The sequence below is a fragment of the Sylvia atricapilla genome, chromosome 6 (genome assembly GCF_009819655.1).
Source record: "Sylvia atricapilla isolate bSylAtr1 chromosome 6, bSylAtr1.pri, whole genome shotgun sequence".
In the NCBI taxonomy this organism is placed as follows: Eukaryota; Metazoa; Chordata; class Aves; order Passeriformes; family Sylviidae; genus Sylvia; species Sylvia atricapilla.
The window spans coordinates 49,777,924-49,805,240 of NC_089145.1; the positions used below are offsets into that span (position 1 = coordinate 49,777,924).

General features: G+C 38.7%; 1 protein-coding gene across 2 annotated transcripts in view; it reads right to left on the reverse strand.

Moving 5' to 3' along the window:
- The window catches only part of BEGAIN (brain enriched guanylate kinase associated), a 161,311-nt gene that overhangs the window by 120,719 nt on the left and 13,275 nt on the right, over window positions 1-27,317 (reverse strand). The window lies entirely within an intron of this gene.

Sequence of the window (27,317 nt, forward strand, 5' to 3'; positions counted from 1 at the left end):
ATACATAGAAAATTGATTCCAAGTCTCCACAGTGGCCTCTGTAATAGATATTTTGCTCAGAAATCCTGTGCTCCTGCCACGCCTCCACACCATGGCCATAAAACACCTCCACTATGCTCAGACCAGCTGAAGGTAGTTCATATAAAAGGTGAAGAGGTTTAACACTGAGGTAAGAAGGCAGAAGCTGCCAAGAACAACAACCTTTATCCTTTCCATTTAACTTGTTGGAGCTACTGAAATGAAAACCATTTTCTCTTGGGAAAAGTAACATCACATTTATTAGAAAGAATGGGAGGGTTCCATTAAGCTGTGGAGGGTTTTCATCTTGGACATGAGGAAAAGCATTTGTCAACCAGTTTATACTTACCAACCACAAGTAAGTCATAACAAATCTCTCAACACCACCAAGAGCAGCACTGCAATTTTCCAGCATTCCCTCCCTATCTGGGATCAACTTCTGATGTTTCATGGGGTGAAAGAAGAAATCTTCCACAGCAACATTAAGTTAAAAATGAAAACTCAGATGTTTGGGACTAACTCCAAACAGCAAAAATATGGTACAATGGACTTAAGTCAGTAAACAAAAAGACAAAATGTCTTTTTAATTCTAAGAGCAGATGACTGAGTTCAACATCCAAAATTTTTACGCTGCACCAGAAGTCTGTCATGCAATGTCCGTAAGGCTGCTGGGATCCATCACGAAACAATGAGATTTGCTCTTACCCTGTTTTTCCTGAACACTAATAAATTGATTGAAATCAGAGGGTGATTTTAACCACACTAAATTTTGTATGACCAGTTCTCTCTTTGATCTTGTATCAATTTTATGTTTAAAGCTTATTACTCCCACCCTGTTTTTACATTCCCATACACATTTATGAAGAGATGTTTTATCTGAGAAGGAAAACAAGATGTGATTCTCTGACTGCCCTCAGAAGACTGTACTCCTTTCCCTCAGTCATTCCCGTATTCCTTCTCAGGATCTGTTCCAAATTACCTTAAATCCAATTTGAAAATTTGTGATCAAAATATACATCATGTACAAAGCACCTTGGCAGTACCTTGTATGGTATATATATGCTTCAGTGACTCTAAGGAAAATATATCTGCAGTGCATCTTAGACTTGTCTCAGGTTTCTTGTGGTTCCCTCTCACTGGAGGCTCAGAGCTGTTTCACAGTCTAACAACACACCTGGATCTCTGTTTCCCTGCTGCTGCCAAATGATGAGCTCCAAAAAAAGAAGTCTTGATGTGGATATGTTGTGTTAAAATTCCATTATCCTGCTTATAAATAAACCAGTTCTTGTATGAGCTCCCTGATTGTTGTCAAGACCTCAAAATGCCTTTATTATTTAGGCAAACCTGTTTATTGGCTCAAAGTCACTAACAAGTATTTGCAACAAAATGTGTCCAAAATCTTCTTTGAAAGTTCCAATAATCCCTTTCCAATCCCTTTCCGTTTTAACATTTACATAGGCTTTTCATTCAGATTAATCATCTTGAGTTACTCTCCATTTTATATGTTTCAGACAGGAATTCTCAACTGAGCACTTTATGAGCTACTTTGTGGAAATCTATATAGATCATGACTTGTTCCCTGAGTATGAAATTGCTTCTCTTCACAAAAAGTTACTTTTGCAAAAACTGTCATGGTTTATGTCACCTCTCTTCATCCTTGATTTCTCAGCCTGCTTGACCATGAAGCCTTTGCTACGCTTCATGTTAAATTTTCTCTTCACCATTTAGGATATATTTGTACCACTGCACACAGAGAAAAGCTTGCATTTGCTTCTGAGCTTGCATATTCATATGTCAGTTGAGCAAGATTTTGGGCTGGGGATTACTGCCGGATCCCTGACATCAGCAGAGTGAATAGTAGTAGTTCGAATCTGCCTAAATTATGATGGTTTCTGTTAAACCTTCCTCATCCTTCCTCAGATATCCTCCAACATTCCCTGTTCACTATCATTCATACTGAAAGATGAGGGAGAGGATCTCTTTAATAACTGGACAACATCTAAGTTATTCTGAACTTCTGTCTGACTTTCAACATCTACTAGGTCTTCCTCCTTTTTTTTTTTTTTTTCCTGTCTGTATGTCTGACACCTTAGCGTTCTTCTGAACACAGCACTAGTGTTCTAAAAACCATCAGCAAGGTCTGAGCTCACTGAATTTTTGTCTGAAACAGACTGAAGAATAATCATAACAGAAATAAGATAAAAAAGAAACACTGGGAATTTTTCTCACAACACGCATTTAAATTCTCCATGACACATCCTGCATGTGTGAACATGTATCAAATAACAACATACTAAATTGAAACTGTAACCAACAGGCTTCTCTTTTGCATGGCTGAGAAAACATAGCATTCTCAAGCTGTTTTATTTCCTAATATTTTAGAATCTTTTGCTTCCTTAGTTTCTTTTTCACTCTGTAAAATCTCAAATCCACATTACCAACAGGAGTAAATTAGCAGAGCTCCACTGAAGTGAAGTCTTGCTGGTTTATATCACTAGAGGTTCTGATTTTAAATGGCTGTTTCAATAAGTCAAGCTGATTTCTGTCTACCCAGTATCCCCAAGTAGCATAAATGCGGTAGTTTCTCTTCAAAAATTGTCCCAAAACAACCTATACCTCTTTTTCATGTCACTGGGCAAACCATCCAGTGAAGCCTGAACAAAGACCATTGAAAACAGGGGGCTTCCTGTCTTAAAATGATGGTTCAGACTCTACTTAAATTATTTCACTATATTTTTTGCTCAATCAGATTATGAACCTGTGCCTGTAACTACTGTGATTAAATGCTTGTTTTTTTATGAAAGCAGTCCTTGTAGTCATCAGCAGAGATGAGGATCCATAGTGCTTGGAGCTGTACAAACTCTTCAAATGAAAAGGAAATGCTCCCAGGTGACCTGATCAACTAAAATAGGGACAGATACGTACAGTATTTTTGTTTCCTATATGATGCAGTGACACAGCAGCACTTGTGACAATGGATTGATGAACTGTTTTCTTTAGAGCTGTTCATCATCCTGCGATGCTGAAACATTACAAAAGGTTAAAAAAGTGAGGTGAAGCCACACTGCTTGCCCAAGCAATCCTCTGTTACACTTCAGTTCCATCCAGTGTGACCCCACCAGTTACAGAGTAGCTGTAAATACTGTGAGACTGAGAAGACAGAGGAAAATGCCATCTAATTGACTAAATGGACTCTATGTCTCCTAAACTAATACATGACACTAGTAAATGCACATTGCCAGTACACATACATGGCTGTCTGTAACACAGACGATGGTAACTGCGATTACAGACATGATACTGGAACATTTAGCTACAGCACTTGTCATTTTAAAAGCTCCTGTTTGTCAATAGATAACATAGAGACATATCTGAGCCAGTCAGGAGTGACGGCAGTATCCTGGTGCACTGACCCCTGACTGGGTAGGTATGCATTTGTACTGGGTGGGACCAAAGCTTGGGTTATCATGGCCCAGGATGGCACATAGAATGCCAACATAGCTGCTCCTATGGACTTCTGTGCTTGCATCTTTGTTTTGCTACATATGTCCCTACATAGGGAGGATGTTTTGTTCATGAATTTTGAAGATGGGAAGTGGGAGAGAGAGATGGGGGGGCGAGCAGAACTGCAAAATCCATACATCCTACACTTGCAGAACTGTTATAAAACATGCATTTTATGCTCTAATTGCATCTATACCTGTCTAGGTGATAAAAAGTAATCATGTGGGGACCCATTAAACAAAATTTCACCTTTAATTTTTGTGGTGCCTAGTTTTGTGCTCTGTGTTCATAAGCACCCAGAAAGGAGAGGTTCAGAGGAAGGCAACCAGAATCCAAAGACAGCCAAAAAACCTCCTAGCAAAACCAAGATTACAATGAATAAAGATATTTGTTTTCAAACAGGGCAACGAGAATGGAAATCTACCATTCTTTGTGTTCGGTGTGGATTAAATATGAAATAATGCATTCAAAGTGAAGATAAAAAATGTAGAGAAAGTGTTAGAAGTATTATTTTAATAACAGAGATAGCTATGGAGAGATAGCTCTGTACTGAGATTTCTCATAATAGCTGCGGAATGTTCCATAAAGATTGGAAGGATTTACATACAACTTCCCTGTCTTGGGGCAGGAGGACAGACTAGACACCTTTGATGGTCTTCCTGACTCTTCTGAGTCCATGAACAAAGGACGATATAAATCAGTGCAAATATTTCTGACAACAAGCAGAATTTTCTCACTGTCAGCATGAGTCAGTTCCCAAGGCACACAGCTTTCCTGGGGCCTGTACACTGGGGTCTTGAGCAGGTATCCTAAAAGTAGGACATTTATGTTCATGACTTCTGTCACTTCTGAACTTGTCTATGGACAGGGAAGAATAAACTAAACAAGGTGCGCCAATATACCCAGGCAATATCACAGATATTTCCTTCAAAAGAAAGGCAAACTTCAAAGCTTTCCCTTCTCCTGTCACAACACTGGTGGAAAAGAGTATCTGTTTATTGATTCACCTTATTTTTCATCCTACTTCCAACCAACTGGAGTGGGGCTTCAAAGTCATACCAGTGGTGCAACATCTATTTCTGGAACAAAAGTAATTCCAGGGAATAAAAAGCCATGGCCTGTGATAGATCATTTGGATTTTTGCCTGTAATTGTTTAAGAGAACTTTACTTAAGCAACAAAAGAATGAGGCCAGAGAATAATGCTAAGGAGATCTTTGATCTTCCTCCTTCAAACCAGTCTCTCCACCAAAGGAATAGGAGCTTCCCAAAAGATAAAAAAATTCTCCCCAAACCCAGAGCAGACTAGAAGGGAATTATGATGTTACTTGAATGAAATGAACTTGTTCTAGTCACAACTTTGACTTATGTGCCAGAAAAGTATAAATATGGGGAAGCAAAGAGGAGATCATATTCCTAGAAGTGCTGCTGGTTGATGCTGCTTTTCGTTTTATGCCAGTGCAAAACCTGCCTTGTACATTTGTACCCTCAGCTGTCTTAGGGTACATGCAGATTTGGCATCTGTAAAACAGGCATATCTCAGTCCTTTTCTGTTAAACTGTAGTGTCTTCTGCTATCCATGTGGAGGCCAAGAAATGAAGAGGGATCATCATATATTCCTAATATATATCTATATAGTATGTGGATGTATTTATATGGATAACTCAGACCCTTAAGATGGTGAATATAAATTACCATCAAATTACTCTGCTAGATGTGATAGGGCTTAGAGGAGTACCTGTTTTAAAGAGACCTTAAATTGCTTACAGGAGTCCCAAAGCCAGGCAGTGACGTTAATAGGCAGAAGAAACCTGAACTTTATCCTCCCAAGTTTTTTAACTAATTTGCTAACTACTTCATCTGTCTCTTTACTACTTCCTAGGCAGGGAATGAAAGTAAGAAAAGCTCCTTTTGCCAGCTTCCCTCATGCACTCCTGCATGAGCCAGTCAGGTTCTCACTCCAATATTGTCTAGGAAATATTTCCTAAGCTGTAGTGATTTTTGTTTCTGCAAAGCCACAATATTACTGGTGTGTGTCAGCATTGCTGAATCCACTGGTGTCATTGTAATAATTTGGAGTATAATATAAGGTGACTTTCATGCTGGACTTGTATGGTGTCTTAATTGCTACAGGGTCATCAGAGGTCTTTTTATTTTCACTGCACTGTGCATTAGCATTCTTCTCAGAGATTCTTTTCTGAGAGTTTAAAGAAGTCTGTTCTTACTCCTACACAAAACGTGGAATTGCTAGGCTTTACTGTGGAGACATTAAATCTGACTCTGGAGATTCCTTTGTCGAAAAGGAAGCTGCATTGTTAAAATTACATCTGGCTTTTGCACGTGTCACATTTCACGGCAGCACTGAGCCTGTATTATCTAGTGGCTTTGCCTGCAGTCTTTCTTCACACAGTGCTATTTTTAGATTTTCATACTGTTGGAATTCAATAGTCTAGTTGTCAAGGCAAGAAGGAGAAGATAGTTAAGGTTGAATTTGTCAATGATTCAGCCATGTTCATTGCTACTATTACTATATAATCTTACCATAGTGAGGGACAAATACCACATTTAGGACATGTAATTGCATGGAACTGACAGGTTTTAGATTGAAATTATAAAGTACTTAAATATAATTACAATCCAGATTTGAATTATTACAGAGTAAGTAGAAGATTATCAGAAGACTCTGGGGGAAGCTATAGTTTTTCTGAAAGGAATGACAGCCACCCACACTGTGACTTCAGCTAACATTTTACCCTCTGTCCTCTTTCCCCTGCCCCTTTTGTCCCCATGGGCACTTTCTTTCATATACACTTACAGATATATGAAGTAGAAAGAGTTTGGCCTTGGTGTTAGATGAGGACAATGAAGGATCAGATCAGAATAATTCTGTCCTGTTGCATGAGAAGAAATGAAGGCATTTGCAGTTAAATAGAATCAGGATTAGAATCCATAAAAAGGCTGGCTCCAGTCACCTACAGATTGGGGTTTAATATTGTGATGTTACACTGTATAACTGAAAGCCATGAATGAGAAAATAGACATTATTCTTCATAGGTGAATACCTTTGTAGCATATGCCTATTTAAACCATACTAAGGCAGTGATCCAGTGGAGCATAAAACTGATATAGAGCTCTGATCACAAGTGTTATTTCATTGAAAATAGCATGCTCTTGTGCTTAGCAGAGCTCCTGGGTCATAAAGAATACAGAATTTTAAAGATCACCAAATTATAGACCTCAGTGATTTCTGAGATCCTTACTACGCCCTCTCAGTCACCGCAATAAAATTATTCTGATTTAGCAGATATGGGATATTTCCTTTAATTTAGTTAAAATTAGGAGATGGAGTCAATGTAAAAACTCCACTGTGGCACCCCTACCTCTGAGTGCACATATTCTGAGATGTTTAGGTGCCAGGGAGACCAATGCACTTCTGTTGCTGCGACATTAACTTGGAGGTCCCAGAGGTGGTAAAAGGGGCGGTTTCAGGTTGCTCAGGGTGCAGAGTGTCTGCCTATAAGGAAGTGCAAATGGAAGGGCTGGGGATGGCCAAACTCTCCCTCTGAACTGACTTAAATGAGCTATCTCTCCCTATGCTGGCAAAAACTTGTCAGCACACTGGAAACAAGTTCCTAGATATCAGACACCCAAGATATTATTGATTAAAAAAGGATTTAAGGGTGCTGTATTACATGTACAAGATAAATACCTACTTGAAGAAACCCAAGGGCTCTTAAATTTTCCTGCTGTACTAACTTCAGTTTAAATCACAATTTTTAAACAATAAGCCATAAACTTCAGTTGTTTGAGTGCTGTCTGGCAGGAAAACTTGATTATTGCCAGTTTGCTCTTTGCAGTGTGGAAGATTTGCAGGACAAAACAGCAGTCTCCTAGCAACCACAGATCCTCTAAAAATCTTCTCTTTGATAGTTCTTAAAATATGTTAATGCCACTAGATATTTCAAAATAAAACATTGGGATCCACACCTAATGAAATGAGGAATTTTGGTTTATATCTGTGGTCCAGAATAACAATGCATCTGTCAGCAACAGTTCTGACAGTGACTCAACCCAGTTTGGATTGCTCACCATTTTTGTTTTGTTTAATTAGATCTGCATTACTAAATCCCAGTAGTGCAAATGCTTATACTAATAATTGTGTGTATGAATAGTCCCAGTGAACTTCAGGTGACTATTTATGTGTTTAATTACTTGCTGGACTAAAGATTTACTGCCTGAATTTTTGTGGGCAATATTTTGAAGGACTGCTCCTCTCTCTACCCCTGGTTATCTACAGGCATCTTATTAGGAGATTATTCTCTGACAATTTTTTATACACATGCTGAGAAAGAAAGAATTTAAATCTTGAAAGCAAAGTTCAAAGCTCACATTCTTATGGGACATTTTGATTCAGCAATTATCTTGTCCTCAGAGCATCTACAGAGTACCTCACCCCTCCAAAGTGCAGTAAATCTTTCCGGGTGAGGCCCTGAGAGCGGGAGAGAAATAAAAAAGGAGCAAGCATGTTAATCAATTCAAATGCCTACTACGAGGGACAGCTGCAGTGGTGTGCCAACAGACATCAAAGGGGCTACACAGATGTAAGCCAGCTTAGGGTGCAAGACTCTGCATTTAATGTAGAATCCCAAAGGATTTATTCATGCTGCTGCATTGCTATTTTTAATGAATGAAGCAGGAAGGACCATAGTGCCAGGGAGAACTTATTGTAAGGGAGTGAAATTCCTCTTTCTGAAAAATAAGGAGGAGAGTTCACAAATGGTTTTTTGTCCTCCCTTCAACCATGCCTTTCTGAAGAGACAAAAGAATTAAACAAAGAATAAACTGTATGAAATAGCTTCTCAGGAATCTTGGAATTAGCAAAAATGTATTTTCCCATATGGAGCTGAGCTATAAAGAACACATGCATGCTAAGTCTCTGTAGGGCAGTTGAGATAGTTAGACAACGTATAGCATTTCTCATCCATTTCTACTGATTATTGTTTAAGTGCTAGAGCATCTCATTAGTTTGGTCTTTATTATGTTTGTTATAGAGGTTTCACAAAGAAAATCCTTTTTCCTCTTATAGGCAAAGGACAACTGACCATTTGTGGTCACAATATCTGCTTGACTTATTTTAGAGTGGAAAAGGAGTTGACAGAACAGAAGTGAAGCATTTGAGGGGCAGTGTCGTGTCTGCCTCCTCCAGAGCAGCCCTGCCTGAGCTCTTCAGTGCACGAAGAAGGGAACTTTCCTTCTATTTAAAGCATTTCTATTTGTAGCATATTGAAAAGAGCTGCCACTAATTCCTATGCATGTAATCAGTAAGCAAAGTGGCAGCAAAGTGGAGGGAGATTCTCCAGGTAATGAAGTTCTCTGTAACAGAGGACTGTGGCCTCCTTTTGAGTAATTGTAAACACGTACTTCTAGATCTTCTGGGTTTCTTAAACAGCTAAGAAATATTGCAGATATCTGATTGTGTCCTTGTATGGAGCTCTGACATTAAGGATCTTTTTAGATGTTACTGGGAAGGCAAGGAAATTTCTTTCTGTGAGTTCACTGGTGTATGCTGACTGTAGATACAGTCACTCAGATGATTACTGCATTGGTCCAAAAGTAAAGCTTTTTACAAACTTTACTGAATTATAAGTGAGATTGTAAGCAAAAAATGAAGATTGTAAACAGGTCTAAAATGTTTCTCTATTTTTATCCTACTGCTTAACTATCAAAAAATGATGACAGAATTGTAGAGAAATATCTTTTTTTCTCTGTTTTACAAGACTTTTTTTAGGCCTGCATCACTGTTTTGCACAATATTAAAGCTTGTCTCTATGTTTGGTTTCTTGTTATAAGGCAGACAGATTATGAAAACTATCCTCTTTTGTGACCTCATATTATTTCTGACCACAGACCATATGTGAAGTAGTGCTATTGACCAAGGCCAGTCAGACACCAATTCACATCCAGGTGGCTGCTGTTGAGTCTGGAAAAGGGACTGAAACATAAGCAGAGGCTATCAAAAGGCTATAGAGAGAAGAAGAATGGAGAGGTATCAAATAATGACAGCCTACACCTGCAAACTTGTCATGTTGCACTAAATAAATTTGTAAGAGAAGTATTATTGCTTTAGAAATGTGCCTTCCAGTGCTCTGCTAGGCTAATGGTTTTCTGATGAATACCTGACAAAGAGGTGGGGAGCAGAGGTTCTCACTTTTCCCAAACTGCAGAGACATTGCAGAACTGTTCTCTTTCTCAGGAGGTCAACAGAAAGTCACTGAATACTGAGAGTTTGTAGAAGAAATGCTTTTAATGTGGGGCAGGAAAGGTTCTCCCTTACCAAGTGTCAATGGAAGAGACAACATATTTTGAACTGTTATACTTATATTGGCAGGTTTGGGCATCAGAGAGACAAATGCATAGGAATGAACAAGAACAGTCACTTGCAAAGACTCAAGGATATTGCACAGGCTTGGAGAAACAAACATCTAAATGGAACCCTAATAAATTAATGAACAGTGCTTTATAAATAGTGTCACTGCATGCTGGCTTTCCAGTCAAGGTTAAATGAAGACATAGTGACTTCTTTTAAGAAGTCAGCTAAAAAGGGAGATCGTGATTCAAGCAGCAAAGAAACCTTGTTAGAAGCTTTGATTCTATTCCTTCATCTACTTCACATTTCCTTTGCAGTAAGCTTATTGAACCCTACTATTGCCAAGATAAATAACTGCAGTCATGTGTGGAGGTTTAGGGTTTAAGTCGCCATCTATCCTACAATTTACAACTTACCAGCACTACAAATATCACTGTTTCTTCCTCTGTATTTATGTCACAGTTGTACAGTGACAATTGCAATCATAATTTTGTTTCAGTTAGGAAAGCTGTATTATTACTACATTGATTTAGTGAAAAAGACAAGGATAATACAACTAATAAAGATTCAACTAGTTAAGCTCTATGAACTGAAATACATTTTGTATCTCTCAAAGGTTTTGTTTTGCATTTAAATTGATGTTTTGTATCAAAGAGGGAAGATGTTACTGAGGTTCAAGACTTCATCTAGTTCCATGAATCTTGCTTTTCACCTCGTTCTCTGAGTGACAATGGGACTATTCAGGAGATGGACTTGTGTCTTAGTGTCTCTGTACTGACACCTGTAAAGACTAAACAAAGCTACACGGTATTACAAATTGGAAGAGAGAGGAAAAGAACCAAGGACTGTGAAATCTTCAGAAGTAAAAGGAGACGAACTCAGTAAAAAACCCCACAGGCAGTGTGTATCTGTAAAACACTTATGCCTGACTATGGCAAGGAAATGGGGCATTAAATTAGGTATAAATTAAACTGAAGGCACATTTATGTTGGTAGTGGTCTTTAGTGTGACAATACAGTAGTGAATATAAAGAGCTGTAAAATAATAACCCTTGTCCAGAAGTAAACAAAGGGAGGCTATGCATCTGCCAAATGCTTTGTAGTGAAGTAGAAGGAATTTTAGGGCTGAGAATCTGCCTGGGACATTAATCAGGGATAAGCAGATCGATAAACAGTACAGCATATAAGCACCTACAAAATATGTAAGGGCAAATAGCTTTCTGGGTGGCCAAAATAGAAAAAGTCACAAGGAGAACTTCTGTGTAGAGAATTATCATCTCATACAGTTGTACATTTCTTCTTCACACAGTCTAAACATGAGGAACTCAAGTAAGGAAACCAGACAAATTATGATCACTGGTGTGGCAGAATACAGAATCCATTGAACCAAAAAAATTAGATGCAGCATAAAATAAAAAGGAGTGAGATAATTAACTAAAAGGAAAATGTCTAAAAGATCTAGGAGCAAATGTAAAATATAAAGCTTAACAGACAAAATTTTGGTTTATAACATTATGACATTTTTTAAATCAACATATCAAGAGACTTTTTTCACAAACACTGTAGGAGAATGTCAAAGCCAACCAAAGAAAGCCCTTCCTATGATATCCTTTTACAACTGGGAAAGGATCTAAATTTACAGGCTGAAACTCTGCCTCTATTGATCTCTTGTGTGATTTTTGCTGTTTGATGCAACTGTTTCCAGAATTCCCTCCAACTGGCATATTCCTCTAGGATAGAGAATTCACGTTAACTTCCAGTTTGATAAAAGTATTTATCAGTGAGAAGATGACATCACTTCTCTCTCTTAAACCAAAGGGAATAGCAAGGCTTTGTCTGTAAGCCTGTACTTCAGACATCACTAGGAAAGGGCTGTTGGGATCATCTCCTCTTAAAGGCTGCAGTGAGGCCAGTCAAGCATTCTGGCTATGGCTACAAAGCCAAATGAACCCTCTGAAAGAAATATTTCATACTGCCAGGTCATTATTTCAAAAAGAAAAGCTGCTTTTTTTCTCTTTAGAGCAATAACTGACACACATGAAATAAGCTAGTCAAGTTTTATAGGGAGAATTCATACATTTTATTGCACCAGTTGGTACATTTCTGAAAAGCAAAGAGAAAAGCCATGACATCTTTGAAACTTTATTTGGGAGAAACAAAGGTTTAGACACAAAGAGTCTTTGTTGTTGCTGCTTTCTTTCCCCAGCTTTATCACTTGGCCCAATAGAATTTCTCTTGTTCTGCAAACATTGTCTGCTTATTTCCTTATATTATGAAAGCTAGGATAACTGCAGAAATGTATGGTATGGATTTATATCCTTCCATATTTTGCTACCACTGTATACAGTTGTATTTAGCTTGCTGATGACCTAAACACTCCTCTCTTTCCTGGTTTTCCATATCAGTGATCTCCACAGTTGCATTTTAGAATTCAGTGTTCCTGGTATTGCAGCATCTAAACTAAAAGTCCTATCCCTAATGTTTCACAAGAAAATGAATGAAGTGACAGTGAGTGATGGGGGAAGAACTCATAAGTAGGAACTAACTTTCAAATTCCTGCCGGGTAGAATCTGAATTATGCTTTGCTGCCTGGGGATTCATATACCTTCAGATAAATGTCTAACTTCACTCTGATTCCTATTGATCTCTTTAGACCTTCAGGTTATTTTGTGACAATAAGCTCCACATGCAACTTACGCTATTTAAAACTCAGTTTTGATCAGTTTTGATCTTATTGCCTTTCTGTGTCATTTAAGTCTTTCATTCTTACATTATGAAAGCAGAAAGTGGAGCACCTGACAATCATTTTTCTATCCATGTTTTGTATATATTTGTCCTAGACATAATTCATTCTTTTTGCTGTCTCTGCCTAAAGGAGTCTTTTAACTTTTAGTTCATCTTTCCTAAAGGCTTTCTTTCTGATAGTTATTGGCAAGGTGATGGTCAGAATTATTTTCCATCCTCTAGACCACAGTTATATGGTCAGAAAAATGACATTTTTCCCCACTTGTGTAGTGTTTTGACAACAGCAGTGTTCAGAGGATCATACTACTCAGTTTTCGATGAGGGTTTTTTGTTCCTGTCTTTTTCCCCACAATAAATTTAGACTTTTTGTCACCAAGCACACTTATATTTGTCAGTACTGAACTTCGTCTTGTGCTCTATCTTCTTCCAGGTCTGTTAGTTCTCCCTGAAAACTTTTCTCTACTGATTTTTCTGAATAAGTTTGTGCATCTTTGAGGCTGTTTTGTTCACTTTTCATCTACTTTTCCTGCATTATTGCTAAAGTATGACTGAGCAGGCTCCCTGTTAACCTATTATTAGCCTTTAACTTTTATTAACCTTTTTGAACATTTGTTGCACAATTTTGAACATTCCTAATTGTTTTGGCAAATGACAAAAAATATTTTATTTCTCTCTTACTCATTTCTGACTTCATTCAGCTGGTACACATCTCCCTGGGACCTACCAAATGTGGCATAAGTACTCTTCTGTGACTTGGAGAACAGTAACTTCAAGAAGCCTTTGAGAAGGAAGAATTGGAAGATTACACACAGTAGCCTTGTCTTTGGTCTGGAATAGCCATGGAGCATGTATTCTTTGAATCCATTTCCACACACATGAGTTTCTTCTGTCACAAGATACTTGTGTCTTTATTCAATGGCAGCCTGGAAATTTGTCAGCCTTTCTAAGGCTGATCTTTACTCTGTGCACAGAGGTGAATATACCTCTTTAACATTCCATCCTATTTAAGTTTCAAATCCAAGGTTATGCTAGATTCTTTTCAGCTAAACAGAACTCTTTAATCCTCAGCAGACTCTGTTTTATGATCTCCTAGTCTAAAAGTGTGATCTTAGCTTACACCTGGATGTATAATTTTATCATTGACAATTTAAATGTTGTTTTAGTAAGGCAGAAGTGAGATCACTCTGTCCTGATATCACTGTTCATTGCACTATGGATGTTTGCATTAACCATGAATTAATCATGAAAGGTTTTCCTTGCAATCAGCAATGAAAAGACTTAATAATTTTAGACCTGATTCTTCAGATCCTTGTAAGGTGATTTCCTTTGAAACAACTCTCTAAAGAGTAGTTAGTCTGTTTTGTATGCACTGCAAAAGTGTTTTATTGCCATAGTATAGCTCCATATATTTTTCAAAAGAAAGCATCATGTCATATTAATTCAAATATCTATAAAAGATTGCTACAGCTGCTCTTTTAAATTAATCAGTCCTTTGGGGAACTTTGGCCAGAGTGTGAAGCTGACATTGTCTGTAGGGATGGTAACATTACAGTATTTCTTATCAGAGGGATGACATTTTATAGAACTTTGAAAAAAAAAAAAACCTGGTTTAATTATTTCCTTCCCACCTGCTGTGATTATGCAAGATTCAAACTGAGAAATCAGCTGTTACAATTATTTAGCATCATAAGCTGAGACTTAGACTCTGTGAGGTCTATGCAATGCCTTCTTTTGGGGGTGTCCTTTGGTCCTTGCTGTTAAGACTGGAGACTTGACTGAAGTACAATTTGCTTCCTTCTGTAATGGGCAGCTGTGTTTTCCTGCCCATTAAAAGAGTGACAGGACAGTGATAGTAGAGAGATTACAACCCAAAGTCTCAAATGGTATAAAATCAGGATTACTGGGCACTGGAATGCTGAAAGCTTACTTGGCTGCCAGGTTGACCAGCTCACAAGTGATGAGATTGCAGAGGAACATCAACGTTTTTGTCCTGGGAATCAATCCCAAAGATAGTCCCTCTCATCCCCAGTCAGCACCTGTCACATACATCTCATCCAGTTTGGGAATACAACCCAAAGAATGAGGCAGGTGGTGACTCCAAGCACAGGCGAGTTCTTTCCTGCCTGTGTTTGTTTCATTGCCTGACACATCAGGAAGCACACTCCCCCACAGTGAGTGTTTGCAAGATTAGGTTCTCAAGCCCTACTGCTTTGCCTTTGACTTCACATCTCAGTAATGAGTAGTTCCACAGTGGCCATAATGCATAATACATTGATAATAGCAGCACATGTATCATTAGACTTCCTACTTACAGTATTTGTCGTAATCCTTAAATCACATTTTTCCACAAATAACTAAAACCCTGCAACAGATAATTTCAGGCTTTTGTGTCAGAAGTGCACCAAAAGCTATAGTTCTTTCAACACTTGAGTTTGTTTATTTTTGTGAGTTCTCTTTTAGTATTTTGAGAGGTAAAACGTTAATACAAAACAGTGACATGGCTATCAGTTAACTTTTAATGTATTTTGATGGAGAGAGGTGGAAATATATTACTGAATAAAAAGATTTTGAAGTACTGTAGGCCCAAGGTGAACATGCAACACCCCATTGCACCAGTGGTAAAAAAATAAAAATAAAAAAAAACCCGAACTATTAAAGAGAAGGAGAGCTGTGAAAAAAGTCCTCTAGATCAGGTATTTGGGGAAATACAGATGACAACTGGAAAAGATTTTAATGGTGCACCTATCATCTGTGAAGGCAATGGATGGTAATAGAAAGCAAGATAATAAAAAGGTAGATTTATTTCTCACAGTAACAAGTTCTGCTGCACTTCCACGGAAGTTAATAGTTTACAGTTAATCCAGACACGGTAATTTAACTGCAAAACTGTATTACAGGGGTTTGAGTGCTGTACTTGACATAGAAATGTAAGATATTTTAAACTCTGAGCTATAAAAGGAAAGTGCAAATATAGAAAGTCTGCAACTGAACTAAGTCTGAACCACAACAGCTTTGCAGGCTGCAAGTTCTGCCAGTTCTGGCTGGCAGAAAAGGCACTGACTGCTGGAAGGCTTAGGACAAACTTGAGACAACGCTCTAAAACTTACCATGACATGCAGTCATTCTACATTGATAGAAGTTTTCAGGGATTTACAGTTCATTGACATTATAGATGGACCTAATTTAATTTATTAATAGGAATAGGTGGCCCAGGGAGTTTGGAGAGTTACCATCCCCAGAGCTGTTCAAGAGGTATCTGGGTGTGGTGCTGGGAGATGTGGTTTAGTGGTTAAGGGGTTACAGGGGCAGTGATTAGTTAATGGTTGGACTGGATGATTTTAAAGGTCTCTTCCAACTTTGATGATTCCATGGTTTTATAATTCTGTTTTGTTTTTGTTGCATCCACCCCCACTGGAATTACAAAAGAACAAAAGAATAAATTCTTCAAGGAGAGGAATTTGGATGGCACACAGAGGGGTTAATAAACTCATAGATTTAGATGGTCTTAAAAAGACCAAGGAAGACAGCATAGCAGATTTATTTTGTACATCCGACACCTTTGTTGGAAAATCCTGTTGTACTCGATGCCCAAGGAATTTCCCTAGAAAACACATTAGTGCCATTACTAAGGTTTACAGAGTTGATGCCCTAATTTGGAAGAAAAATAATGAGGTTATGTGATAATAGGATGTAAGTAACTTTGAAAATAACAAGTCTTACTGGTCTGGAGCTAAAAACAATCAACTGCAATACAGAAATTTTTCTTTCAACAAACGAAATAATTGAGAAGCTCGTAATTCCCTAGTTACTCTAGAGGGACACATCCATGTTTTTGTAAAATTATGTAATGACTAGGAGGTTCATAAGCTATGCTAAGCATGAAATAATAAAAAAAGTATTAGTGACACAATTCAGTGTCAATCTATGTGCTCTGGTAAAAATAAGGAAGGTGTACAGACATTTGTGGAAACAGGTAATTCTTCTGGTGAATGTGTTTAGTTGACCTGAATATGACACATGCAAAACTTCCCTCTGACAGAGAACTGCTCGTTTTAAATAATTTTAGGAAACTGAGGAATGAAATAACCCTATATTCATGTCTTGGAATATTAGGGCACTGAGCACAAGATTCAGTTGTCCCTCAGTGCCTCAAGGGGGACTCAAGCAGTGCTATATCTTTACCTTGCTGGCCAGACTGCCCACAATGTTCATTGATTATCCCAAGTAGGAAGGGACCCATCAGGGTCATCAAGTCCAACTCCTGGTGCTCCACAGGACTCCCCAAAAATCACCCCAGGTGCATGAGAGCATTGGCCAAACAGTCTGATGGGCTTGGTACTGTGTCCTCTTCCATGGAGAGCCTCTTTCAATTCTTAGTTGTTTTCACTCAGATATGAAGATTATATGATATACTAACACTCATCATAATGTAATTATCTATTTAATTATCTACTTAATTATCTATTCCAGGACAAGATCCTATGTTTTTGGTTGCAGGCTACATCTCAAAAGTTTTTTACAAAAACCAAAGCAAGGCATAAACACTTCAGAACAGCAAGAACAGAAACACTCCTAAATATCATAGATTTGATAAGTATTATAGGGGAATAGGAAAAATTTCCAGCATACATTAGAATAAGGATTCCTCATTTTTCTAAGGATGTTTTTGCAACACATCCATTTTATAAGAGGATCTTGAAACACTAAACAAACTGATTAAGAGTTATTTTTATTTTGCAGCTGGAGAAACTGAGGAACTGCCAAATTTGACCCTTACCCAAAGTTACACAATAAATCAGTGGAGACAATTGTGAGAAAAACCAGTTTTATTCCCTATAACTCTGTATCTAAATTTACTTACATTTTACCACAATGTTTATCTGGAAAATAATTGTTGGCACAATAAGTAACAATCAGAGCTGGAGCAGCTGTGGTGTTAACAATCGTTGTTCCACAGAAAGTAAGGATTTAAAAGACATTTTTTAGGCAGTTCGTCCTGACAAATTACAGCAGCACATATACACCTTCATAAAATTCCATTATGACTTAGAGGACACATACTAATATTTATTATAGCTATTAGGCTTCATAATTTTCAGAAATGTAAAAATCAAATATTGATCTGCAGTAGTAAAATAACTGAGTTACTAGAAGAATTACCTCTTGTTTTTCTTCTGATGATAGAAGTTCATTAAGAGTGGAAAATACTTAATCCCTGTTTGTCATGATGTTTAGCTAGTTATTATGCTATTAAATAGTGAAAATACTTTTCAGCCAGAAAAGTTAATTTGTTTCTTCCTTCTCAACAGGAAGAACTTAAAAGCTTATGCAATAAGAAAGTGAAAGCTGAAACTTTCTTCTCAGCATCCCACTCTTTGTTACTCACATTTCCCAACACGGGGGAGAGATTTATTTCCTTCAAGGAAGGAAGGAAGGAACATTTAAGATATGAATGAATACAAATACAAGGAAAGCAGGAAACCAACCACAGCTGTCAATACACAATTTATAGAGCTGCAACACTGCTGGGGTAATATCAGTCAGAGATGCAATCACCTGTGAAAGGAATTCCTGCAGACCTGAGCTCAGAAATGAGACATTAGCTATGTTAGTACCCAACATTTGTTCTGAAGGCCTGGTGGTTGAAGAACAAAGCCTCTTTCCTTCCTAGGTTGCTTCCTGCAATGTTAGTTTCTATACTCCAGAATGATTATGAGCAAGATACAAAAAAGCTGCCAGTAGCTGGCGAGTGGAACAGTCTTACTTCTTTCTGCCCTTGCCTATTTCCAACATAAATAAACATATAAATAATAATTTGCCAAGAGCTTCCCTCCTGCTGTAGAGAAATGTTTCATGTTTGGTTGGAATAATTAACAGGCTTTTTTGTTATTTTCTACCACCATATGCTGCTTTCCTGCTCTGTGTTTGCAGCTCCTCAGACCAGCTCCCGATTTTGCAGCACTGGGAGTTGAATGGCAGATTGGTTGTGGAAAGTGTGTGGAGAAAGGGGAAGGGGAGAAGGGGATCTAATACACTTGCACCTTAACTCTGGAAGGAGAACTTGGGACTGCAAAGGTCTGCTTTTGTAGCTATCAATGAAGTAAAAAAGCCATTTACTTTTAACTGGGGACTGAGTGGCTAAAAAAAAAAGAGCCAAATTAATTTTGTTTTAATTATTTATTGTGTTCCAGTTCTCATGACTGATTCTGTTTTAATTGTATTTTTAATTAACTGCATTGATTGAAGTGGACTGTACACTTCCCTCACAGAACTGCTGACTGGTTTCAGCTTCCATTTTGTTTTACTTCAGCATCAAAAAAGGAAGAAAAATAAGATGGATTTATCCAGGGAAAAGGAAGGGTCTTTTCTGCATCGGCTTGTAAATATGGGCACTTTTGAAGTTAATTTTAGGAGATTTTTGCTAGCAATTTGTTACCCTATGTAAATTTATTAGCAATTTGTTACTCCATGAGTAACTCCAGTTTTGCATGGGTTACAATAGGGTAGTTCTGTTTCCTCCTTATGACAACTGGGCAATATTTAGGGCAATAGTTAATCTGCAGCTGCTGCTCAGGGCTGGGCTGGGTGGCAGTGGCAGGAGGCAAGTTCCTGCAGAGTGCTGCCTCCATCCCTGCTCTGCTGGCATCCCACTTGGGGCTGGGGCTCCCCTGGCTCTGCCAGGTCAGCCAGGGGCAGCTCCTTCCCGTGTCACCAGGCTCTGCTCATGCCCTCTGGCCTCTGACTGCTCACAGCTGCTGCTCCTCTGAATCCTGCTCTCTTACCAGCAGCCCTGTTTTCCCCTTGCAAGGCTATGAATCAGCTCTGAGTCTCCAGAAATAGGATGTGTCTGGTGCTCGCCGTGCAGCATCCATCGCAAGCCGAGCGAGGGGCTGCCTGGCTGCTGGAGAAATAAGTGGTTGTGAACCAGTTTTTGAATCCTCAATAGCTGCTCATTTTAGCCGTGTTCACACAGTGGGGTTTTGTTACTACAGTTATCCAGGGAATAGCTGGTTTTTGGGGGAAATATCTCTTCATTTCTAAGAGAGCAAGTGTAGCTGTGTGAACAGGCCTGGTGTTTATTCCTCATTCTCTTTTTTGATTTAAAATGCTAATGCTCTCTCTATCCAAGCAGGGAGCAGAGGGCTGAGACTGCCATACCTCTGATCACTCTTGCCCAACTGACATCAAAAATTAATGCAAACAGGTCATAAGCTCGACAGACACAGATATGATTTGAATAAATTTAGTTTGTCTTTGCAGGTATTGAGTTTACTGTCAGAAATTGAGAGCTGTTGGCCAGCAGTGTCACAACAGAAGGTTCTGCAGACTCTAGGAGATAGCTGTTTAGCAATAGGTGCTCCAACACTCACCTGCATCCAGCTCCCTTGGGTTATTTCAACACTAAGCTCTGAAAAATGTTTGGAAATTCCCTTTTGGTAGTGAGAAAGGAAAGGGAGTTGGGCGTAGATACAATGCTGATTTGAGGCATGGAGATAACAGTGGGATCTTTAAACAATTTCTGTCCATTCTAGGTATTGAGTAAGTGTGACAGAAAAAAACACTTGAAGGCTCTTCAACTAAGAGTGATTTTCAATACAGGAAAGCTTTCTTTAAACTTGATAAATACCTGCTACTTTTGGGAAATCAGCATTTTTGAAATTTCAAAAGCATCCTCTCAAGAGTATTACACAGGGGCATAAACACACTTTTGTAGTTTCCAACTTAGATAAAGAAACAGAATTGCATATTTTCTTTGCTCCCTGTTGGTAGAAGGCAGTGGTATCTCAAAACAAATGCACTGCTTGCTAATAGCAAACAGTTTTGGTACCCCTGAGACCCTGGTCACAACTAAGGTTTATGAACTATCCTCTCAGTAAGATTTTCCAATTAGTTTTGCCTCTGCCTTTTAATATTTCCCTCCATGTCTTCCCAGGTTACTTTTGAGAATATCATGGGAGACTGTTTTAAAGCCAAGATTTATGACATCTACTTCTTCTTCCTTACCCACAAGATGCCTTTTCCTGTCACCTAAACGTCCTGGCACTGAAGAGTTTCATCTGAGAAGGTCAAATTTAAGCTGCTTTGTAAAGAGGAAATTGTTGAAACAAATGCCTGAGCTAGTCTGTAAAAAATATATATATATTTTTTTAGCTTTATGAAAAAAGCTAAAATATTTATGAAAAGCTAAATATTTATGAAAATATTATATATTTTATAAATATAAAATAGGTTGCCAAATGGGGTCCTGGTTCTTCTTATCTGATCTGAGGTCAAGCCCAACAGTTCCTGGTATTCTGCTACATGAGTCATGCTGTTGGGGCAGCTAGGCTTAATTTCTGGGACCCACATTTGGTATAAAAACTTTTTAAACCACCTCATAATTATAAAAGTTTTTGTTCTTTGAATTTGTTTGGCTCAGAGTTTTAATGCTACATTTTCTGATGGGAGACTAAAGCACATGGATCACCAGGCCCACAGAGAAAACAGAGTAGTGCAAATGCAGCTTTGACAGATTTAATGTAATTCTGATTCCCTCTTTTCTGTCTCCAAAATGCTTGCTATAATGGGTTCATACTAATAAGTAAACTTTTATTTTACTCCAGTTAGATGTTAGAACACAGTGGGAGTGCAGGAGCAAAGTTACATCTATGTTTCTATTAATTGCATGCAGTACATCACTGAGCAGAATTTTAATAGGGCTGAAAGCCTTAGAATGAGTGGAGAAAAATATCAGTCACTCACAACTAAAATATAAATCAGAGCAACCTCTGGCTCTGGGCAGTGCCTTGCACTTTAATCTTTTCTTGGTTCAGAGATTTTCACCACGTGGACCAGGAAAATCCCTATGTTAAATATTGCATATGGCTGTGAGAGAGTCATATATATGGCTGTGAGAGAGCCAGGTCTTTGCTGTTCTGATATGTCACAGCCATGCTATGCAGGGCAAAACTCCACATTTTGTAAGCATGGCAAACACATGAGGGATGAGGGAAGAAATGAAAAATGAGTTGGAGCACCTTTAAAATCTTTGTCATAAATAACACTTGTAGACCAAAGCTGGACCACAAAAGAGAGATCTGTTAACCTTTTCTACCTCTTGCTCTTTCACCTTCCCTTGCCTGGCTTTGCAGTTTTCAGACATCTCTGCTGATAGTAATTGTTCTAAGGCTGTTGTAGCTTCCATTACTCTGAAAGCACCATTTCTTTCTGAAGGCATCCAAAGATAAAGAGTACAACTGAGGAGTGTTTTCCAAACTCAAAGGAAGGGGAAAAATCATGTTAACAAAAATCTCTGGGAAAGGAACACAAAAAATTTCTGATTGCAAATTTAATTTTCCTGTTGCATATGCCAAAAGATACCAAAATCAATGTGAACTACAGATGCTCAGGATCTTTCTCTGTCTGAGTACCTGTTCCTCTGAAGGCAAATAGTAGATTTGGCTGGAAAATGATTTTGTTTTCTGGTTGGAGCTCTGAATCCTGTGCAGAAATTCACCATTATAATATTGAGGTTTTTTTTCCTTTATACAAATATCTCCCTCCTGACTCACTTACTGCTCTCCTTCTCTAAAAAGCGAAGAGGTGGGAGGGCAGAAAAGTGAGGACAACTGAATTAAAGACCCTAATAATAAATATGCAGCCTTTATGGCAACATAATTTCATTGAAAACACATTCTTGTTTATTGGGAAGCAGCTCAGACTGTCTATTTTAGCCTGTCTTGAATAAATAGCGTATTCTTTTGAGCACTGGCTTGTAGATATCTATGCTCTGTGAAGAAGATTTTGATCTAATTCGTATTTGATGAGCTGGGAAGCTGTAAATGACCATATGCGTCATCTTGGGAACATTGTAGCTTTATGCAGCATTCGAGGAGACAAAGGATCCATTAGTGACCCAACGGAGGTGTTTTAGAGCAGGCAAGGAGAACTCTCTAAACACCATCTGCTCGTGCTGTTGCTTGTAAAACGATGTCACATCTGCTGCTCTAAAAACATTATGCTGATCTCTCCTACAGTAGATGGCTGCTGCACTCCTCTCAGCTCTGGAAAAAGGAGTCAGGGCCACAGTACTGGGACAAGAGGTGTTAACTATAGATGAAATTGCACAAGGGCTGCTTGGCTTCCATGTCTTGTGACTGAACCATAAATGTCACCGAAAAAAAATAAAGGAGAGGCTTCAGCACTCTGCCTTGAACTGGTGAAACTGGGTAAATACTGCTACTCTTAGTTTTTGCTGAGGTACATCTTGACCCAGCTTGGCTGCTGCTGGTACAACTAATACTGCTACATGCTTCAAGCCTAACATGGCTGAGTTCTCTCAGAGTCTGAGAAGATTTTTGAGATAGCTTGATTGGTAGAAAATGAATTTTTCTTTGATTTCAGATGAAATGAGCTCAGAAGGTACTACCATTTCCTTTGGCCATCAGATTTTATAGCTTGGAGTATTTGGCTGCCTGGCACCTATGAGGTGTTATAAAGTTAATTTACCTACCCTGGAAGCTCCAAGTGTACACACTGGCATAGATTTGCAATACTACTCATTACTACAATACCCAGAGTGATCATTTCATAATAGTGGTGTATAGGAAACCAGCACTAGTATCAGAGGAGAGAGGTTATAATGATGAAATAGAAATCCTTGGAATAGCAAGGAACTGCAGCCCCAGATAATTAAAGATTTAGTACTTGGCTTTCCCCACCCAAATGCAACTGTTAGGACCTGACATTCTTACACAGTGTTGCCAGACACAGAGACCATTCTCAGGAATCTGCAGATGAAGAAAAAATAACAGTGAAGTTGTTAAGGTGTGTGTTGCTTGCTATGTGGCTATGGTCACTTCATGTAATAATGAGTTTACACTAGTAAGTCTTAAAATTACTGTCTTTGCTTGATATTTCTGAATGGTGAAAAGAAGTGAACACCATCTTCTGTCAATCAAGTTTATGGTAAAGGAATTAAACCGTTTATTTTAATACCCATTTTAAGAAAAAAAGTTAAGCTACTGACAACCTGTTGATCACCTCCAGTCTGCAGAGGGGAACAAACTGTCCAGTGTCATGTGGAATACCACGGCAAGAAAGAGGTCAGGATGTCTGGAAAGGTGGCCATGTGGCATTTTCTACTGCTGTATGAGACTCATAAAAGGCCCTAATGGTACACTCTGTCATGTAGATATCATGCTAAAAAACTCAAGCACCTGATGAAGTTCACTTTCTAACTTTCCTCTGATAACTTAGAGATACCACCGCTTCATTAGATCAGCTAGGGAGGGTAGATCTACACTGGCCCACCTGTCTGAAAGAGCAGGAACAGACCAGAAAATAGGACACTGGAAGACTTTTCAGGTGTTTGGCTATTGGTTTGATCACTGAACTGGGCAAAGCACCTCAATACCCTTTCCTTCTGGTCCCACCTCTCACTATTTCTCTTTTAGCAAATTGCATGCATGAGTCAGTGAAACAATATATACTTTCCATTATAATGTATTTGAACCCAAATCTTACTTGTAAACATCACTGTACTGAAAATAGAAATGAAAGATTTGGTATTCATCCAAGAACAAACAAATGTCTATTTTTACATCTTGGTGTCAGGCTGAAAGGGCTGAAATAGGACTCAAAACCTTGTATAAAAGAGCTTTGACCTAGAGCAACAAAATCTTGTCTGCTCTTTCAGCAAGATTCTGTTAGTACTCAGGTGCCCTAGAAAATGAGAATCTAGAAACTGCCCTAGAAACGTTCTTTTAGAATGGAAGATTGGTTGCATTTTCTACTGCTGTGGAATTCTACCACAGCTTTTGCATGACAGTCTTCCTCTATTCTTACAGATTTCATAGTTTTCACAGAATATTCTGACTTGGAAGGGAACCACAAGGATTTTTGAGTTCAACTCTTAAGAGAATGGCCCATATGGGGATCAAACCCCTTCATGTCTGTGACGTTCAAGTGTGTGAGGTTCTGATTTCTAAAGATGCTTGTGCATCTTCAGGGACTGATCCCTGTGCTCAGGCATTTGTCTTGCAAGAGAATCTATACTGAACAGCAGGAATCATCATGGATAACAAATAGTAATAAAGCAGGAATGAATATAATTTTCCTTGTTTGTACTAATGTCTGTGACACTGTGCTTTAGTGACTACCTACATAGTTCCTTAGGAATTAAACAGCCTACCTGGATTAGAGAGATAAACATGAACCTTTGAATCTTCTCAATATCCTATATCAACATCTACTCTGGTTATATGTCTTCTTTCTAGCTATTGTAGTAATCATTTCTTGTGAGAGGAATGAAAAAGGGTGTTATTCTACCTTTTGCTTCATTCATCTGCATTTTATAAAGATGTCAGCATCCTTTGTAACAGGCAATTGTCCTCTTATGTCTCAAGGGCTATAAAAATTAAATCCTTTAGGGCATACATTGCTTGAAATGTATGAATGAATACTTTATTTTCAGCTGCTTTTTCTAAGGCTAAAGGAGGGAATTGAATTGCTTATATGGGGTCAAAGTTTGGCCCTTGAGACTAAATCACACAAGGGGGAGTATGACTGCACAGTGACTCCCCAGGTGGCTGAAGCACCAGCCTGAGGCAGGTGATGTCTAGGAAATAAGCAATTGCTGTTGCATCTATCTTCACTGGTGAAGCTTTGCAGGTCCAGCAAATTATTCTCAGACTTGAAGTTAAGCAAAGTGAAATGCGAGGTCCTACACCTGGATCAGAGCAGAACCAGGCACACTTACAGGCTGAGCAGAGAATTAATTGGGAGCAGCCCTGTGGAGAAAGACTTAGGGTAGTGGTTGATAGAAACTCAATATGAGCTGGCAAAGTGTGCTCACAACCCAGAAGAACAACCATGTCCTGAGCTGCATCCAAAGGAGTGTGGGCAGCAGGTCAAGGAGGGGATTCTGCCCCTTGATTCTGCCCTTGTGAAACGCCACCCAGAGTGCTGCATCCAGCTCCAGTGTGTCCATAAGATAAATATGGAACTGTTGGAGCAAGTCCAGAGGAGGCCACCGAGATGTAAAAAAGGACTGGAACACCTTTCTCTTCAAAGACAGGCTGAGGAAACTGGGGCTGCTCAGCCTGGAGAAGAGAAAGTTGCATGGAGAACTCACAGCAACTTTACAGCCACTGAAGGGACTACAGGAAAGCTGGAGAGAGACTCATTGTGAACTGCAGTGATAGTACCAGAAGTGCATGGTACAGACCAAAAGAGTGGAAATTTAGGTTAGATATTACGAAGAACTTTTTCACTGTGAGGGTGGTGAGGCACTGGAAGAGGTTGCCCAGGGAGGTTGTCAATGCCCCAATCCTGGCAGTGTTCAAGGCCAGGTTGGGTAACATTTGAGCAATGTGGTTTAGTGGATGGTGTCCCTGGCCAGGGCAAGGGTTGGGAAGATGGCTTTTAAGGTCCCTTCCACTCCTTAACATTCTTAGCTCAGTTGGTGAGGGCCTGGTGCTAATAATGCCAAGGTTACAGGTTTGATCCCTATGTGGCCTTCACCTAGAAGCTGGTCTTGATAATCCTTGTGTATCCCTTCCAACGCAGAATATTCTGTGATCCAAATATATTGGGGTGTCTAGGGAATGACTATGAGCATTATGAGGAGTCTATGGCTCCATATGCATGGTAAATTCATGGGGAGCACAGCCAAGTTTCTGCTCCTCACCACCCTCCTTATTCAGCCTTAGTTGACAGTATGTGAAATCTTAACTTCCAAAATGTAGAAGTCGTGTTATCCTAACCCAAGCCTGTTTTTTAAGACAGCCTCTGCAGCTGAGTAAGTAATTTGTACGGATCAGGTTTGTTCGTATTTATTTTGTGTGATAATGACATGGTTTTAGTTGAGAAATGCTTAACAATTCCTTAAGTTATGTATACATATAGTTGCAATGGTGTGGTCAAAAATTGCTTCTAAGACCTCCTTCACACAGAAATGTGTACTACCAACAGTTTAATGTAAGATGGAAATATCTAGCTCTTCTAAGAAAGAAATAGACTTCCTGTCACAAGGAAAAGTCAATGTCTAATGTGGTTTCACATGGTTCCTTGTGCAGGTAAAAGTAGGTATGTAAAGTTGAAAAGCTGGAAAGTAGGTCCTCATTTCTGTATTGCTGAAGTTACTGAAATGTCATTTTCAAGTAGATTCAAACACTGAGGTGCTGCAGACTTACTCAGGTCTGAAGTCAGACTCCTGTATGATTATTTAAGAATTAAATTTTAACCTGTATTTTCTTCCTAGAACAGTAATAGTGGTATATAAAGATTTCCTGAAGGCATTGGTTACTTGGAACAAATGTATTTGAGATAAAATATGTATTAAAAGACACAGGCTAATCTCCTTTCATACCTGGCTTTCTTTGAAACGTATCTTAAGAAAAAAATATGTATTGTCTGGATCCATCCACATTTCTCTCTGTATTGATCTGGTCTTTGACAGATTCTGACAAGTATGTCTTTCCAGTTCTTAGAAACTTTCCATTGTGTACAAACCCTTTTCAGACATTTCCTGCATTTTTCAGCCCACTGAACTGGTCATATCATTTCATTCTGGAAGTGTGACATATTCTTGACTTGCACACCCTTCATTACATTGGTGTGGATTCAGAGGTTTGCTTTCATTTAGTTATAGCATTTTCCTATCCTGCTTTTGTCCAGTGACTTCAAATTTAGATCAATACATAGG